The sequence below is a fragment of the Canis lupus genome, chromosome 27 (genome assembly GCF_011100685.1).
Source record: "Canis lupus familiaris isolate Mischka breed German Shepherd chromosome 27, alternate assembly UU_Cfam_GSD_1.0, whole genome shotgun sequence".
Lineage (NCBI taxonomy): Eukaryota > Metazoa > Chordata > Mammalia > Carnivora > Canidae > Canis > Canis lupus.
This window is the reverse complement of record NC_049248.1, coordinates 11,257,432-11,276,434: the sequence shown is the minus strand read 5'-3', so window position 1 is coordinate 11,276,434 and position 19,003 is coordinate 11,257,432. Positions and strand designations below refer to the sequence as shown.

The following is a 19,003-nucleotide window of genomic DNA, read 5'->3' as shown; positions in this document are numbered from 1 at the left end:
GTATAACTGGTTCAGAACAACTGTAATATAATCTAGTTGTTATTTGCATCCATATGAAAAGCAGCTAACTCATCCCATGGTTTTAGATTCTTTTCTCAGATTATCCAATGGACTCCACCTTTGGAAAAAGTTCAATATGGTGACAGTTCTTAATAAAATGTTATGCAATTCTGTGAATGTGGCAGAAATTAATACTGTTTATTATCACAGTTAAGATATATAAATGGTGATTAAAATAAATCTTGTCACAAGTTCAAAAATCATTTTAGGACTATAGATCAATGAAAGAAAGATACTCTGTAAGTGTGAGAGGAGAGTTTATATTAAGAAAGTAAAACAAAATTGGCTTAAACAGGAACTATTGATTGCTTATTGAAGTACATTTTTCTACGAAAGACACATGTAAGTTTGCCTTTAGCAGACTAGGGTGTAGCAGGCACTGATTGTCAAGATATCCTTATAAAATGAGACATTCAATCAAAAACTTATGTGTTGAGATGTTAAAGTGTCAAAACTGTCAAAGGAAACATTGATTCAATATAGATTATCACTATTTGGACTATACAAATGTTATCTATGAAATATCTCCTTGGGAAATTCCAACAAAAGCACATCATTTATGTTGCAGAAAAGATATTTTGGAATGACTGACTCTGTTATTAATCAGCCTAGATTAGCCATAAACTTTGTGTGTAGAAAAGAAAATGTAAACATTCTCATCAATAAATTTGGCAAAAATAAAAATTAATTCTTCGTTAGTTTCATATCTTAATTTTTCTTCTCTGAATCTAACAGTGCAAGATACACATTGATTAAATTGATAAATTTAAAAAGATTTATATTGAGTACTTTGTAAGTTAAAGAAACAGCAGAAAATTAGATGCATACCCTGAAACTTACATTTTAAAAAATATGGTCTTAAGGAATACCTGTCCCCACCACCCACCTATGCAGAAACCAGTTTATTTGGATTTATTGGGCATAGGACAAAAAAACAGCTGAGGGCTAAGGGAATCCTTGGAAACTCCTTGTGTGATGTCTTCATATTGTGGACCCAAGAAATTTGATCATCTACTTACATTAGAAACATTAACACTTACATTCAATTTCTCTGTGAACAGTAGCCAGGCAAAGGATACTAATGTGGAAACAGAAGCCATATTAGAAATCTCTTACTGTACATAATTCTACTTACTGGCATATGTAGGATGAAAGTGATATAACCAAGGCAAGTGGTTTATCTTCTGAGATCATATTAATTCTGACAAATCAGGCAAAAATGATAATAACTCAGGGTGAAAGATTTGTACTATTTCTTTTACTCCCAGTTTGTGGAATAGTTTTTCAGGCTTACTCTAAGAGAATGTAGCAAATAGTTTACAGAGAATGCAGGCAAGTTCCTTCTTGTTTTTATTCCTTGTTTAATAAGTACATATACACTCACACTTTGAATATCTGACTGTTAATACACGATCCTGGATGCTATAAATACAGATGAAATGTGACAAAGTTCATGCTGTCATGTAATGCACAGTTGTGGAAAACATTATGGAAGACAGATTGTAATCAAGTAAACAAACTCAGAATTACAAGGTCATGATTGATACAGTTGAGAATAATGGGGGAATAGAAATAGCTTTATAGAGTGTAGTCAGGATAGACCTACCTGAGAAACTGATATTTCAAATTAAAACTTGAATCACAAATATAATCCAGCCATGTGCCATCCTGGACAAAATAATATCCCAAAAAGATGACACTGTAAACGCCAGTACCCTGAGGAATAAGTGTTTGAAGAAGAGCAATAAGATCTGAGTGACAAGAGCATGGTGAGCAAGGGGTGACTGGCAAGATCATGAGAAAGCGTTATAGACCATGAGAGGGAATTTAGATTTAAGTGCAATGGGAAGACATTGAAGGGATTGAAACCACAAGTAACATAATTTGATTTATATGTAGATTTAAGTTTACTTTGGTTATAAGAATGAATGTAGTATGTGTTGGAATGAGGAGGAGTACAATTAAGGGGACCAGCCAATAAGTTATAATGTAGTAAGTGGTCCTTATGAGAAATCATAGTGGCTCAGGTTTGGATCATGGTCATAGAGTTAGGACATTTTTAAACGGATGAATTCTATATATTATATAGATAAAGCTGATAGTCTTATTCTTTGATTAAAGAACAGGAATTGAAGAAAAAGAAGATTTTAAAACTTTTAGATTGTTTTTACTTTAGCCATTGAAACTACACTCTTCCCTAAGTTTGAGTGGCAAATATTTATGAGGGACAAGAGAACAAAACTCAAAAATTCTTTTCTTAACATGTATGTTGAGAGATCTATGAAATAACCAAGTGAAAATTTCAAATAGATAACTGATTATGTGAATCTTTAAGGATAGAAAAAACAGATAAACATTTGGAAGTCATCAACATATAAGTAGGATTTCCTAAAAAAGTTATAAAAAAGTGACACCAGATGGGTACTCTAAGATATTCAAATCTTTAGGGGTTAAATCACAGCAAAAGGCCCAGCAAAAGAAAACAAGCAAGAGCTCTTAGGAAGATAAGAAAAAAGCAAGGAACTGCCTGGTGAAATGGAAATAAGAGAGATGTCATTCTGTTAGGCAGAGGGAGAGATCAGCTTTCAAATGGTGCTGAGAAAAACAGTAAAATTGATATAACAACATAACCAATAGATCTAGCAACATGGATGTAATTGATGAGCCAATAAGAGCAATGTTAGTGAGGTATAGGGGCAGACACCAGTTTCAGTGGAAAAGGTTAAGGAGGGAATGAAATAAGACAGAGAGATGGTGAATGTATATCTTTTTAGTCAGTTTTGTTATTAAGAGTAGAGAATGGAGCATGAAAGCAAGACGAAATTTTAGCATTTTCATTGGTTTTGTTTTTAAGTTGGATAATACAGTGAGTACCTGCAAACTGAAACAATATAAAAGAAAGGAGGATAATAACGTAGGAGAAGGGTAGTAATTGCTGAAACAACTATGTGATAATCATTATTTCTGACATTAGAAAGTGGAACCCTCATACTTGAGATAGAGGTACTTAAGTGGATGGATCTGAAAATATGAAACCCCTAGATTCCCTGAAACCTTCTGGGCCACCAGGAGCAAACCCTTACCACTTACAAGGTCAGGAGAGCCTCCCCACTCCTGAAAATTGCTCAATTAACTCATTTTGAGGGAAGGTAACATTTATTCTCTTCAAGATATCCCCTACCATTCTTCATTACTTCAGGACAAAGTTTCCACACAGCCCAATAAGCTAAGTACAATTTCCATTAAAAGAAAAAAAAAAAAAAAAGGCTTCAAGCTAATACTAGCACGTATTGCTAACATAGCAGAAATAATAGAACATGCTGGAAATGGGTTTTGAGGGTGATGGATCAAAATGTTCTCTTTATTCAGTCTGAGTATGGAGAATTTATCGACCTGGGGCCCCTCAATAATGACTTAGGGCTCTTATTCTGGCAAGGGCAAATAAATCCAGCCCTAATGTCCCATTGGGACAGCTCCATGAAATTTGGACACAATACTGGCCTCATATATAAGGTAGACTTGCTGCAATTCCCTTGACATAGTATTCAAAAGAATTGGAAAGTTCAGGGAGATGGTAATGTCAGAAAGGATTAACTACAAAAGACCCAAGAAACCATCACCTATATTCCCCCAGGAGATCCTTAAAAATATTTTCTTCACAGAGGCAACAATGAATGCTCTGGTGAGGGAACATTCGCGTTGCTGAGAACTCCATGATGGGATGTTCTCTGTGGGTTAGAATTGGCTGATGGAGAAGCTGCCAGAAACCTGGGCTCCACGTATCTATGAGTACATTGGAATTGTCTGTTGTAGCACTAAACTGTCATTAGCATATTGATCAGCAAGGCCAGTCAGAGTGCTGGAATCTGTGATCAGTACTAAGAAAAATGATATTCCTAGGATTCTGATAGATAGTTAAGTAAGGTGCTTTTTGAATTATGTAATAAAAAATGAATGCTAAGAAATAATGTAATAGAAAAACACTATTTCTTCTCAAGCTTCCAACTCATTTCAATGACTAAAGAGGAGGCTGAGTCCCACTGAGGAAAGACATTACCAAGTTTTCATGGTACAGTTTTCACAGTTTCAATCCTCCCCAAAGGGAATTGCACTCATTTGATAGAATAATTGTGAACTGGGGAAAGAAAGTAATTAGATATTCTGAAAGTTTTAAAATATCAGATATGACTGGACAGTAATACCAGAACAACCAAAATGGCATCATGATCTTCCAGGTAGAATGTAAGTCTAGGCAGAACAAATCCTTCAGCGGCTCCAGTGGATCCACATACCCAACCCTGTGGTTATCTACCTTGTTTTCAAGAATAAAATTCAGATAAATGTGCTTAGCATCTGTCCGAATGAAGTACTGACCTTTCTAGGGTTTGGGTAGATAGAATGTCTCATCTAGTGAATATCAGCAAGCTTTTTTTCTTATTAATACACTGTTTATTTGTCTTCTCTCTGTCAAATCCCAAGCCAACCACTTGCCCCAGGCTTACTGGGGAGATAGAGGAAAAGGAACGAGACATGAGAGAAAGAATTATAGGAGGTGGAGATGGCTCCTTTGCATGGTGGAGAGGATGTGAGAGGCCACCATTAGGCAAGAGAACCACCTACCTCTGAAATGGCAAAGTCCAGAATAGTGTAGGAGAAGAGCTGTTGCTTCAGAGACAAGTTCTTGGCATAACCAGTCATGAAGCTCCCTAACACAGCCCTTATTGTAGCCCCAGAACCAACCACCCCCACAGTGGCAGTCCTAGCGCTACTGAACTTGGCTGCTATCTCAAGATCCTTTGAAATGGCACTGGTTCAGAAGCTGCATCTGGGAATAAGTGAGGTCAGAAGCTGCATCTGCCAAGCTGCTGAGGCTCTCATCTCTCAGTGTCTCTGGTGGTTTTAGCACCATGGCAGCAGTGATCGCTCAACAGCTGAGAGGCGCTCCTCACCAAGAAGGAGGTACAGGTGAACTTTGCACAGGTCAACATTTTCAGGGGATGAAGGGTAGGAGAGCTGATCCAAATACAGAGAAGACAGAGCTGCAAGCTTTTGTCTTCAGCCCTTCAAAGACAAGTACTAATCGGGTGCCAAAGAGGTAGAACTACACATAGACTTGGCTCTTTTGAAAAGCAGTTCCTGGATAGTGAGGTGTGCATGGTCAAGTTTGGGGTCAGTCTTATTCATCACTCCCAGGGCAGACACTAACGAAGACTGCAGTCTCTCTGCCTGCTTTAGAACCAACCATATAACTTCCTCTCAAAAGACAAAACACATGCAGACAACCAACTGTGAGTCTCATTCAGGCCCATCATCACTGAGTGTGGGGAAAATTCTTCCTCAAATTGAATCAGGATTCCTAAGTTTCTAAGTATCCAGAAAAAAACAAGATAATTTGATGTTTAATGTTGGTATGGTAAAATTTAAAACATGTAATTAAAATTTACATGCAAATACCCACTGCTATCCTTAAAATATGACTGCTTAGCAGAATCCTTTTTGTGACTGGCATTTAAGTGTGCCTAAAAAGAAAAAATCTACCCTCAAATTGCTAGAAATTTTTTCCCTAGAACTCTAAGTCTGGCAGTAGAAATTAGTCTTTAGGGAGCATTTCTCTGTTCAGTTAGAACCGTATAATTAAGACCCCAAGGTCAAAACCGTATAATTTTGACCCCAAGGTCAAAAGTCTGCAAAACAACAGCTTCTGCATTGTCTTTTTCATTGTCCTTAAATAGTACTGGTGACATGAAGGTATATGAAACATTCATTGTTCCTGTCCTTAGAGGATGCAAGATCTCATGGGAGATTTAGCTTTGACATAATGATGATCACTATTGGAAAAGTGGCAAAAGAAGCAATTTTCAAAGTTCAGAGCAGGGGAGAAAGGAAAGTTTCATACAGGAAGGAGATGCCGTGGCAGCTGTACCTTTGGAGAGCAGTGTGGAAGAAGGCAAAGTGAAAAGCATGGCTAACCCTATGTATGTAGTATAGTATTTTCAATGGTCTAGGAACACTGAATGATCCAGTAAGATTGAAGAGAATATAAGAAGATAAAGCTCAGATGTGGGTTAGTTCCAGATTGTGAAGAATGTTGTGAATGTCAAACCGAATTTGTGATCGATTCTATCGGCAACAAAGACATTTTTGGAGAGTAGGAGTAGCCCGATCATTTCTTTGCAAATACTTCAGACTGGGATATAACTTTTAATATAAAGCTGTATTTTAGGAGGAGGAGTACCTTCAGAAGTACTCCCAAGGAGTACTTGATTTTAATGTGAGCAAACAGGAAATTCCTTCCAGTGGGCTGGGAAACAGGTCTTCCAAGTAATGTGAGGGGAGAAGAAATGGGGACTAGAGGTCTGAACTGAAGATAATATTGCTAGGCATGCAGTTTTTAACTAGGAAAGACAATTTTGGGGATCTCTTTCTGAAAACAAAGCATGCCAGGTCATTTGTGAGTGACCTTGCCTGTTCAATACTCTTGCATTATGCAAAACTGTACTGATTTGGATACAAGACTATGAGCTTTGCTGCCCAATATTTGGATTGAAATGATAGAAGCTCATTATTTAGTACGTTATTTTCAATTATCTTTAGTAACTAGTGTTATCATGAGGCTTGTAGGTTTTTATCTTTTATGTTTTTTTTCCTCTGTGCTTTTAGTAAATGATGGTAAATTGAAAAATATTGCAGCTGGGACTCCTACCCTGTTTGCAGAGTAAAGAGAAAGCTGCTCACTTATCCTTGAATCCTCCCTGAAGTTACTTTCAGATGTTTCTACCCTCAGGTTTACATATCTTCACATATGTTGCTTTGTGCAAGGTACCCAACTCCACCTGCAGAATAATCACATTACTTCCAAAATTGTATAGTAAGTCTATCATGATACTGAGAATGCCAGAACGACCAGATATTGATTCTGCTTCCAAAGAGAAGGTCAGTTCTAGGTCTGATTTCAGAACTGAACCTGGCAGGAAGTGTGGGAATAAACAGAATTGAACATTTTTACTTTGTGTCTGTTATCGTAACCTGTAAATTCTTCACTAATACTCATACTGAAGGCAAACTACTTATATTCTTCTTAGCATTGTCCACTACAACCTTCTTTTTTATCCTATCCTGATTTTTATTGTCAGCCTTGTGGGGCAACCTGCATTTCCATGTGTGAGCTGCCACAGGGATTGTCACATTTTGACACTCGAGAAACAAGGACTTCTGGTGCTTCACCTAGGAAGGTGCTTCACCTTCCTAGCCTGTCTCTATGGACCCCCTTCCCAAGTGAGGGATGCTTCTCTGGAAACCCTCTTTCTGTGGCTTTCCACTCAGAGGCTTCAGAGGTAGATGGATTAAGTGTAACAGAGTAGTACAAAGTAAGTGACTTAAATGACAGAAATTTATTTATTAACAGTTCTGGAGACCAGAAGGCCAAGACTAAGGTGTTGGTTCAGTCTGAGGGCTCTCAGGAAGAATCTGTTCCAGGCCTTTCTCACAGCCCCTGGTTGTTTGCTGGCAATCTTTAATGTTCCTTAGCTTCTGCTACATTGCCCTGATCTCTGGCTTTATCTTCGCATGGCCACTTGTGTGGCTTTATCTTCCTGTGTACACTTGTGTGTCCACATTTTCCCTGTTTATTTTTCTTTTTCTTTTCTCCCAGTCACATTTCTCTCTCAAAAAAATTGAAGCATAGTTGACCTACAATATTATATTATTTTCAGATGTACAACATAGTGATTGAACATTTCTATACACTGTGAAGGATCATCAAGAAAAATCTAGCTATCATCTATCAACATACAAAAAAGTTACACATTATTAACTGCATTCCTTATGTGTATGGTGTATCCCTGTATCTTATTTATACACTTATAAATGTATGTCATACCTTTTAATCTGCTTTTTGATCCTATTTTGCCCATCCTCCCTCCCTCTGCCTTCTGGAAAGCACTGGATCATTAGTTCTCTGTATCTGCAAGTCTGTTTTTGTTTTGTTCTGTTGGCTCATTTATTTTGGCTTTTAGATTTCACGTATGTATGAAATCATATGGTGTTTGTCTCTGACTGACTTATTTGACTCAACATTATACTCTCTAGATCCATGTGTTGTCGAAAATAGCAAGATTTCCTTCCTTTTTATGGCTGAGTAATATTCCATTGTGTATACACACCACATCTTCTTTATCCATTCATCTACTCATGGACATGTAGGCTACTTCGATAGCTTGCCTATTGTGAATAATGCTGCCATGAACATTAGGGGTGCATGTCTCTTTACAAAATAGTGTTTTCATTTTCTTTGAATAAATACCCAGAAGTGGAAGTGCTGGATTGTATTGCAGTTCTCTTTGTCATTTTTCGAGGAACCTCCATGCTGTGTTCAATAGCCATGGCACTGGTGTACATTCCCACCAACAATGCACAATGTTTCCCCTTCTACACACCCTCACCTCACAATAGAACACACGTACATCGAAGGACTACCAGAAGTCAATGGAAATTATGAGGTAATTCTCTCTGTGTTTAAGCTAAGAAAAGGGTAGTATTGGTCAACTGAAATTGGCAAACCCCCTTACTGGTCTCAAGAAAAAAATGTTTCTGTTTTGTAATATTGGTGGGAGTTAAGTCCCCACAAAATATTAATCAGAGCTGCATAAAGCTGCATAATGCACAACATTTGGAGTCCTTCAAGGCTTGTATCTCCCAACTTGGCCTTCTTATACCCTAAGAATCATGAACTTAGAAGAAAAACAATAGCCAGAACTTTAATGCTAATGACTTTATTGATGATTTGAAGTCAGAGAAAGGAAAGGCCACATTGACATGACTGAAAACTCCATGGTCACCAGTTCATCTCTCTCAATTTCTAAGACAAAGAGAAGAATTTTAGACAGAAATATTAATTTGACCTGGACATGATCTATGTCAGTATTTCTACTAGTGGGTACTAGAGGACATGACAGGATATCATGTTAAGAGAGAACAGAAGAAGCAGGATGAGAGGAGGAGGCCAGGAGAGAGTAAAGGGAAGGGAACACAGGAGACAAGAGGAAGAGGGGAAGGGAGGTAAAACTTGGGAAGGCTGTAGGCCAATATAAGAATGAGGGAGTCAAAATATAACAAAACAAAAAAACTCTGAGTGGAAGAAACAAGAAGAGATATTAGGAAATATCAAAAGAAATTACTATCTTACTAGATTAGTACGAATAGAATTAATACCTAGAGAATTGAAGGAGGTCTTCTTTAGTTGGTTTTCCTAGTCACTGGCCACCATGTTGACCATGCTAGTCATTTCTTCCCTGCTGGTCTCTTTGGCCACCTGAGCCCTGTTGGCCACCTGGACCCTGTTGGCTTCCTTGACCACCTAGGCTACCTGGGCCATGTTGACCACCAGGACCTTGTTGGCCTTCTGGACTCTGTTGGCTTCCTTGACCACCTTGGCCACCTGGGCCCTGTTGGCCACCTGGACCCTGTTGGCCACCTGGACCCTATTGTCTTCCTTGACCACCTTGGCTACCTGGGCCCTGTTGGCCACCTGGACAGTGTTGGCCACCTGGGCCCTGTTGACCACCTGGGCTTGTTGACCACCTGAACCCTGTTGGCCTCCTGGGCCCTGTTGGCCACTAGGGTGATGTGGGCCACCTCTGCTAAATAGGCTTCCAAGGACTCCCTGGACACCCTGGTGATGAGGCCTCTGCTTTTGTCCATTGCCTTTGTCTTCCTCTTTGCCTGGCTTGCCATTCTGATCTCCATTTTCTTCTTGAGGTTTTACTTGTGATTCCTCTGAGTTTTCTTCAAATAGTTCATCATCTTCTTAGCCAAGAGAACACAGATTCAGAAAGGAGCAAGTAAAAGGAAAGGTTAGCCACAAACTTCAACGAGGCAAGCATGGAAAGTATGATAGCCTAAATGGAGTTAAAATAAGATATTACTGGATTCTGTGATATTAGGTAATGACCAAGGCCTAGACCCCAGAAGAGGAGAGGCAGAGAGATCCTGGCTTTGTGACAGTGCATGTACTTGTCTTAACAGGTTTTCTTTGCCCACTCACCATTGAATCTCCTCTTTTGATGCTTCTGCTTCTTCTCTACTGTCATTCATTCTGAACTTGCCATGATAGACATCAAATCATCTATAATTACCAGATATCTCATGATATCTGAGTAAAACCACCACTCATCTTCACTGTGTCTATCTACAGCTATGCATGATATTTTGACACAGATCTATTGAATGTGGGGAAATGATCAGCCTGCCTGCCCCTCACAATGGTCCAACAATCCTAGAATACCCACTCTGCCCTACCTTCTATCACCTTCTACAAATTGTGAAGTCTAATTCTCTAGTGTTTCCTTTTGCACATTTCTGGTACCTATATCGAGTACAAGCCCTCACCATCTCCCTCTCTTTTTTTAAGATTTGGTTTGTATACCAAATCTTATACCTCACATGGCACTAAAACTCACAACCCTGAGATTCACTGTCACTTGCTCTACCAACTGAGCCACCTAGCCCCTCGCTAGGGAATTTTACTTTTAAGTAATCCCTCACCATCTCATGTATCAACTTTCAATCATATCTTTGTAATCTCCTGGCTCTTACTCTTCACATTCCAATATAGAGTTTATTGAGAGCTCATATAGTATAATTGCACCTTTTGTCAGATGCTAAGATTCCAAGCTGAAAAGACAGTCTGTGCTCTCAGGATGCTTATTCCTCATTGTCGTCAGATCAACAAAGAAATTGGGGTGTCACTTTGTTTTTCAAAAATTTCCGTTGCCCATAGAATAAAATACAAAATCACTTGGCCATTTGTAACATCCTTCACATGATGAAACCAACCCATGTCTCCAGCTCTATCTTCCTAGATTCACTTCAGCCTTACTGGTTATTCAGTGTTTCTAGATTATTGCAAATTAGTATATGGATAGATTTAGCCTTGTATTTCACTCTGCTTTCCCTTCGGTCTCTCCTCTCCATGCTCCAGATCATATGGCATCTCCTGTATAAGGTCTCCTCTTTTTTCCCTTGTTCTGAGCTCTGTAATAACTTCCTTTGTCCCATTTTTGACAGTGATCATTGTTATGTGCAGGATAATCTTCCATTGGATTCTGTGTTCCTTAATGATAGGAACAATATTTTATTTACTCTTCAGCCTTGATACCAAGTACAGGATCCTGTCATGGTTATTATCAAGTATTGCATTTTATTGACTCAGTGATGGGATAGAGCATGTGGATAATGAAAGCATTTCTTTGAGGAATCCTCAAATAGGCATGTTCTTACTAAGACAACCAACACCAGGTAACTGAAGCATGAAAAAATCAGAAGGAGCAAAATGACCACACTATCTAGGTCTGAGAAAACTTTTAAAATGAATGCAAATCATTACCCCAGCCAACTTTTCCCCTCTCATTTGGTCTTCTGTGCTCCTTTTGCAATGTGGAACTAATAAGATTAAACTATAAAGTATGATGGTTGAAAAGGAATTTTTCAAGGTTAAGTATGATTGCTTAATGTAAAAAAGATTAATAGGAATTTTGGATTATTTCTATTTACCTGGGGTTCCTAGAATCCATCTAGAAAAATTCTAAATAAGTTGATTGAATTAAAAATAACTCACCTACTAATTGGGGTGTATCCTCTTCCTTTTGAAGGGCTTCCACAAAGAAAGAACAAAAGAATGACATATGAAATGATCTCATAACCTGAATTGAAGGGTCATTGAGAAACTAGGAACTAGGGAAAATCATTAAACTTCTAAAGGTTTTCATTAAGCACGAAATGTTTGTTTGACATTTGCTTAATTTTGCCACTTCTTTGGTGGCATGAGTTACAATTCATTAGCTCCCCCAAGTACTCTGGTCTTTTCTGATCTTCCCTTTTACACATATTCCTACCACATGATTAAAACTGACTTCAGTTTTTTCTTTCATGAGAAATGTGTGCCATTAATAGTGGCTTCAAATTTCACCTGCTCTGAGAAAATCTATTTAAACAGGTATCAAGACCTCAATAACAAAGGCACAAAGCATTAGTGCTATAAATGAATAAGGTGTAATGGTAAGGTTACTGATTGAACAAATACAGTACTTTAGTGAAATTACATAGTATCTTTATACTTCAAATTAGTTAAATGTCAATAGAGATAATTCTCTTACAAATGTAAGACATTTGTGCTATTCAATAATTAGCCATTGGTTGTAGAAAGATTTAGAGAAAGACATGTACAAGTGGTTGGGGTATCATGTTCTGCTGACCTTCAGGTACTGTTTAGGTCTCTGACATAAGATATTCAAAAGTGAAAAGGAAGGATTGAGCCTTATCTAACAATATGACTGAAGAATCCGGAAACCTAAGGGCTTGTTATTCCTTTTCACCCTTCCCTAGAATCTATTTAGAGAGCTCTCAAGAGACAAAACACTAAGCAAAAATATAACATAAGATATGTTCTGAGGTGAAAAAGAAAGGAACATGTCCTTGAACAATTTTATCTGGGTCTTCAGAAACAGTATTTGTATTTAAAAAGAAAAAAAAAGAAACAATAAATTTAAAATATGATTTGATAAGACTCCATCTCTACATTTGCAGAAAGAAAAGTAAATTGAGATAGAAGGAGTTAAGAAAATGCCTAAGAGAACCCAACATAAAAATGTTTGGTTACAATGGACCAACATTTCCCAAACTAGAATCCTAGTCCTGATCACTGGTTCTGAAGCAGACATGAGAGAGTCATATAGTTATTCTAATTCCACATGACGCATAATGAAGAGCTGTAATGTTTGTAGATGTATCAGAGATTATGTGACTTCTTAAAACAGAGAAAATTTGAGAAGGGAAACCAACTACAACCATGTAGCTTCCTGGCTACATTAATATGACCTTATTATTCCAGAAAATCTTGCTCAGAAACAGAAATGTTTCTAATACTTATCATTTATTTCCAGAACTTGTCCCAAAGTCACTTAAACAAACATGAATCTATTCAGCTTGTTAATGGCATCAACTGTTTCCTCCAAGACACTTGCCATCGCCTCAGTCCATTTGGCCCCTAAACTGTTAAATCATGGACCTTGTTCATCCCTAAGAAAGCTCTCCTTAAAGTAGACCCTAAAACCTTATCTGTAAAGATCCCAACTTTCTCTTTTTCCCTCAGAGACTTTCTCCCTTACCAAAGGTAGAATAAACTCATGTTAGCCTTAATGACAAAATTTTGGTGGTATATTCTGAGCATCTTCCCTTTAGAATTCTCAAACTGTATTTTACTAGTTAAGTTACTCAACAGTTTGAGAAATCTTTATGCAATACTCAGAGGAACATAGCACTGCAGTTTATTAAGTGTAATGCTGCCCGTGGGAAGTGGGTGAATTCAGGATGGAAGACAAGAAACAAATCTATATGGGAACAGGAAGAGATCTGGGGCAAAGGAATTTACATGTTGAATAGATATATTAAGTTGAAAATAGTGGACATACTTCAGAAAATTCAGTCATTGCAGATGAAGTAAAAGCTAAAACAGAGGTCAGAGGATGAGGTAGAAATATCATGGGCTTTGAAAGCTGACAGGGCTGAGTCTATAACACAGCTTTGTAACTCTCTAATCATGGATGTTCTGCAGAATATTTAAACTCCAAAGGTAGGGTTCAAGTGTCGACTGTGAATAATAATGTCTACTTAAATTGGTGCAGTGAATAATTAATGACATAAAATATATACAAGACCAGGCATAAACTAAATTTCCTGTACAGACTATTTAAAAACGACTCTCTCCTCAGAATTTTACTGTTATTTCCCACCTAATAGCCAAAATAACACAAAACATAGAGATGGAAGCTCAAAATAAGGTTATAAAAAATAACTAATTATAGATCCTTTTTAAAGTTTCTGTGCCTTTCAGAAAAGTCATTAACTACCATTTTAGAATTTTGAGCATCAAATTTGTCTCAGCAGATGGCAGCAGATTTAAAACTCAAATATTCCATTAGCATTTCATGTCTTTAAGATTCCAAGTTTTTGACTTGGGCTTTTCTGATACGATGACAAAATATTTAATAAGAAAATGTCATTTTCTTTCAACTTGTCATCATTTGTCTTGAAAAAGCCTAATATCTGACTGTTTGCAGTCATGGAAATACTTATCTGGATTTTGACTTTCTATCTGGATATTTGGTATCTTTAAAATATGCCATCCATGTTTTCTGTTTAAAAGAGCCAAAGATCCATAAATAATTAAACTTTCTTTTTTATTATGTGTACATTCTTCTATCGTTTCCTGAAAGTATCCATTTTTAGGACCTTCTAGATCTCAACATGCCTGCCATATTGCTCCCAAACCCGACATAGAGGTTAAAAAAATAAAAAGTTAATACAATGGAGAGAATTAATAGTGCCCACTTATCTATTTAATGGAATAAAGAAAATTTAATACAAATTCTCAATATTTGTAAATGGCCAGTTGTTCAATGACAAGGAAATGAGATATCTAGATGAATTTTAAAATATCCACTCCATCTAGAATTTTTTTTTCACGCAAATAGAGTGAATAAGTGAAAGTCCATATTTCTGAGTATAGCAAAGGTCACCTCATGAAGATACTTAATTGAGACTCAGGTCCCAGATTTCAGAGAGATATTTGCAACCAGTGGAAAATAGAAACTAATGTTCTCTCCTCTTTGATAAACCTATTCTTGGAATATCAAGTACTTGATTTCTGAGAAAGCTCAATTCAACCTTACTCTTTTCTATGAATCTTACCCACATGCTTACATGATCTTCCATTTCCCCAACTTACTGTCATCGATGGCCCTGAGCAGAGCCCAAGGCCAGCAAAACTGTTGACAGCAAGAGCAGCAGAATCTTGGTAGAAGTCATGTTGTCTCTCTCCCTCTCCTGATGCTGCAGGAAACTCAGACACACTCCTGGGCAAAATCCAAGAGAATGATATCACTATTCAAAACCATGGATTCTTACCCACGTCCCACCAATATCTGATTTTCCATTTGTGTCTCAGTCAACTTGTTGGGATCAAGATATGGTCAAGCTCTTCACTGGAATACCATCAATTAGGTTTTTAAAAACAGTTGTTTATAATCCTCAATTATTAGTTATAGTTGTAAGTATTCCATTTTGTAATATTCAGTTCAGAATTGGTTCTGTTTTACTACCCTATTCGACATTTTTTAAGCTGTCCAAATGTTGTTTACTTCAGGCCTCTTTCCTATAAAATGAGCCAAGAGAATCATCATGAAGTCATCAACTAAAATAACAGAAAAGCAATCTATAGCATGAAAGAACAACAAAGCATCAAGAAAGGCTAATATAAGGTATTGAAAAATGTAAACATCTGTCAGTAAGAGAATAGAACCAACTTCAGACTCAGGAAATTATATATATACTTACTCAGAATACACCTGAATTCATGAGTTCAATGGACTGTGAAATCTTAAAACTCGAAATGCCCAGATTAATGAGTGGGTTAGAAAATAATATTATGCAAAGTTTCATTGTTAATTAGGGTGTTCAGCTTGAAAAGATAAGAATATGAGTAAGTATGATAATTTTATTTACATAGAACAAAGAGTAATCTCATATGGACAGTTCTGGTAGAAATAAGAAGAAAGATCTATTGATTGTTAAAAGAGGATATTTTGAAGACAATATAAAATAATTTTTTAGAATGGCTTAAATAATCTTAGATTTAATTAAAATTTATTTTAAAACTATCTCAGAGAAATTTTAAGTATCTTAGATAACATAAAAATAAGATTCTTTGGATTATTGAAATTTGAAACAAGGTTGAGTTCTTAAGGGGAAAATTAATCACTAGCTGTGCTCAGACACTGAGTGATCTATAAGTAGTATGTTAAAAAAGTAGCGATTCAAAGGGGTACAATCCTTTGTATCCAACAAACTCTGCAAAATATCAGGGTAAAAAAGGCTTCTCCTTTCTTTTGGTGAAAATTCAAGAAGTTACAAGATTTTTCTGATCACTCAAATTACCTGGCTCATTATGAACCAATTGGGAAAAAAATTATTCCCTCCTTCCATAAAAATTCAGACCATACTTCTTCTGAAAATTAATGTTTGACTTTGTAAGATGTGAAAGATACCCTCTGTGTACTGGGAGGGAAGAAGACATTCTTATCCCTAAAGACAGGTAATTTTGGACTGATAGGTCCGTATAAACAAATCTTGTTCAACTAGTCTTTATCTTCTAGCTATGGGAAAGTCACTCAATCACATAGACTCCATTTTTGCCCTTTTCTCATTGCCCTCTTAATCTCTTTTTTATTTTATTCTAACAACTTACTACTGCCTTAGTACTACAATCCCATAGGATATATGTCACTTATTTCTATCAGATACTCTAGCAGTAAAATGTTGAACTTAGTACTTCTTTATACACTACTCTACTAAATATATTAAGTCTTACTCTAAGTGAAGATTGTTCAGAAATAAGCCACATACCACATTTCCTTTGTATCTTCTATAGGAATATATCTTTAATTTAAAACTCATAGTTTGAAGAAGGCTACATTTCTAAAATTATATTTCAATTAACAATTTCATCAAATTAATTACTTATATTTTCAAATTTTATTTTTATTGCCCAAAGTGACAAGTATATCAACATGAACTCTTGTCTTTTCATTGATTAATCCAATTAACTTTCAAGAATACTACTTTAAATAAAACAAATTGCTCCCTAAAATTTCAGTAGCATATAACTAAAGTAATAGGGTACAATTCTCGGGAGATGGTAAGACCAAGTTTAGAAATGTTAATCTGTCCTAGTGATTGGAATAAAAAATTATAAACATTAATTATAAACATTATAAAAAATTGATAAAAGTTTCAAGAGACTTGAACACAGATGAAGTATAACCATGGTTAAACATTTTAGTGGCTGAGGAAATTACTCCTCATCATATCTTTTTGGAATTGAAATGATATATTTAGTTGACTTGAAGTAGAAAAGGCTACAATTTTTTTAATTGATTGGAAGTCAATTGTACTAGTTGTAGTATTATTAATCTAATTCTATCACTTCTTGTTCTCTGATTGCTTTCAGAAAATGGAACGCAAAAATAATGACTGAGAGACAGTAAAGTCACTAAAATATCTGCTCATCAAAATTTTACCATACCTCTTACCATATCAGATTTACCAAGCTTGGTCTTTTGCCTTTTACTGGTCTGTGCTCAATTTCAAAAGAATCGGGAAGAAGCAGAAGCAGAAGCAGAAGAAGAAAAGAAGTAAAGAAGAAGAAGAAGAAGGGAAGAAGAAGGAAGAAGAAGAAGAAGAAGAAGAAGAAGAAGAAGAAGAAGAAGAAGAAGAAGAAGAAGAAGAAAGAAGAAGAAGGAGAAGAAGAAGGAGAAGAAGAAGAAAAGAAGCAGCAGAGGATGAGAAGAAGAAGTAGCTACTTATCTTTAAATTACAGGTATACTCTTCTTTCTTGTGGAGAAATTCGGAGTTTCTCACTTATATAGCTCCTAAAGAACAATAAGAGTATTGCTGTTATATAGGAAGAACCTCTAGTCTTTCACTGGGTTGCTTCAACCAGAACATTTCCTCTATAGGTTTTATCACTAATCTCATTGTTTTCCATATTATTAAACGGTCAAGTGATAATAGGTCTTCCTTAACTGTGACAAATAATGAAAGGTTAAGAAAATGCAAATGTAATTGCTTGATGACACAGGAACTACATTGGGTGGGAGGATTTAGGAAGAACATTTTGATTTGTCAATAGAGCCAAAGGAATCACTAAGTAGTGCCAAGGCAAGAGTCTACAAAGGAGACTCACCTCAATATATCTAATTTTAGAATTAATTTAGTACATAGAGAATTAATAAGTGAAGATAATTTTGACATCAAATTCCCTTAGCAAAAATGTTACAACTGAGGAATGGACATTGTAGAGAGTGTCCAGAGAATCATCTGGTGGTGGCTGGTCCTTTCCAGAACACCTTGGAAGGGAAGTTAAAACAAACTAATCTCCATGGAAGGGACTTATGGGGTTAAAAAAATAAATAGAAGTTGACTTTTTAACTTGCACAAACATGAAAAATCAAGTCCAAGGAATTCTGTAACTTCAGACTCGTTTCCTCCATTTACTGTACCTTTAAATTTGAGCATTAAAACCTAAAGAATTAAAAAAAAAACTAAAGAATTGAAGATAAGGAATGAGAAACAAATGTCAGCATATCAATCCTAATTAAAAATATTTTTTAAATCTTAAAAAAAAAAGGCTAAAAACCTGAAGAGCTGAATGAAACATTCTCTGAAGAAATGCTTATGTCACATGCTGGGAGTCTGAACAGAGTTTCTAAGGATAGAAATGGCTATTTTATCAATTGTCTATGGAAAATTACAAAAAAAGAACCCCACAAAAAACAAAAAACCGAAAAACTCAAATCCAAACTATTTAGCATGTACTAGAAAAATACTTGATTGGAAGAATACACCAAGAAAGGAGGCTCCTTTGGTTCTAAGAAGTAGAATATAGGGGCAGCAATTGTGTCCTGAACACATGTGGTTTCAAAATCTGTCTTCCTCACTTATTAGTTTTGTAATCTGGGCAAAATAGTTCAGCACTCTAAGGCTCATTCTTTTTGTCTATAAAAGAGAAATAGGAGTAATTAGCTTACAATATTTTTTGAGAACTGAGGGAGATGACATGTATAAAGTTTTTATCCTGACCTACCAAAATACAATAAATATGACTGATGAGGACAATGATGATAGTGACATGATCTTCCTTAGTACGTATGAATTCTTTCTTGTGAAGTGAACAGCTTGATGAAAGAGAGGATCATCTCTCATCTACTGAGCATCTAACAGATTATAAGGTATGTGTGGCGTGGGGATGGGTGAGTGGGGAGTGGAGTTGTTAAAAAAGTCATGGAGAAAGTTGAAACAAAGATGTGAACCAAGGCAATAAAGACAATAC

At 36.3% G+C, this 19,003-nt stretch overlaps 1 non-coding gene across 1 annotated transcript; it reads right to left on the bottom strand.

The window, feature by feature from the left end:
* Positions 1 to 8,820: 8,820 nt before the first annotated feature.
* LOC111092884 lies at positions 8,821 to 15,368 on the bottom strand. Its single transcript, XR_005379633.1, has 4 exons — positions 14,843 to 15,368; positions 11,675 to 11,710; positions 9,271 to 9,861; positions 8,821 to 8,917 (listed from the first exon to the last, which is right to left on the bottom strand). It is a non-coding gene; the product is annotated as an uncharacterized LOC111092884 (transcript).
* Between the last annotated feature and the right edge of the window lie 3,635 nt (positions 15,369 to 19,003).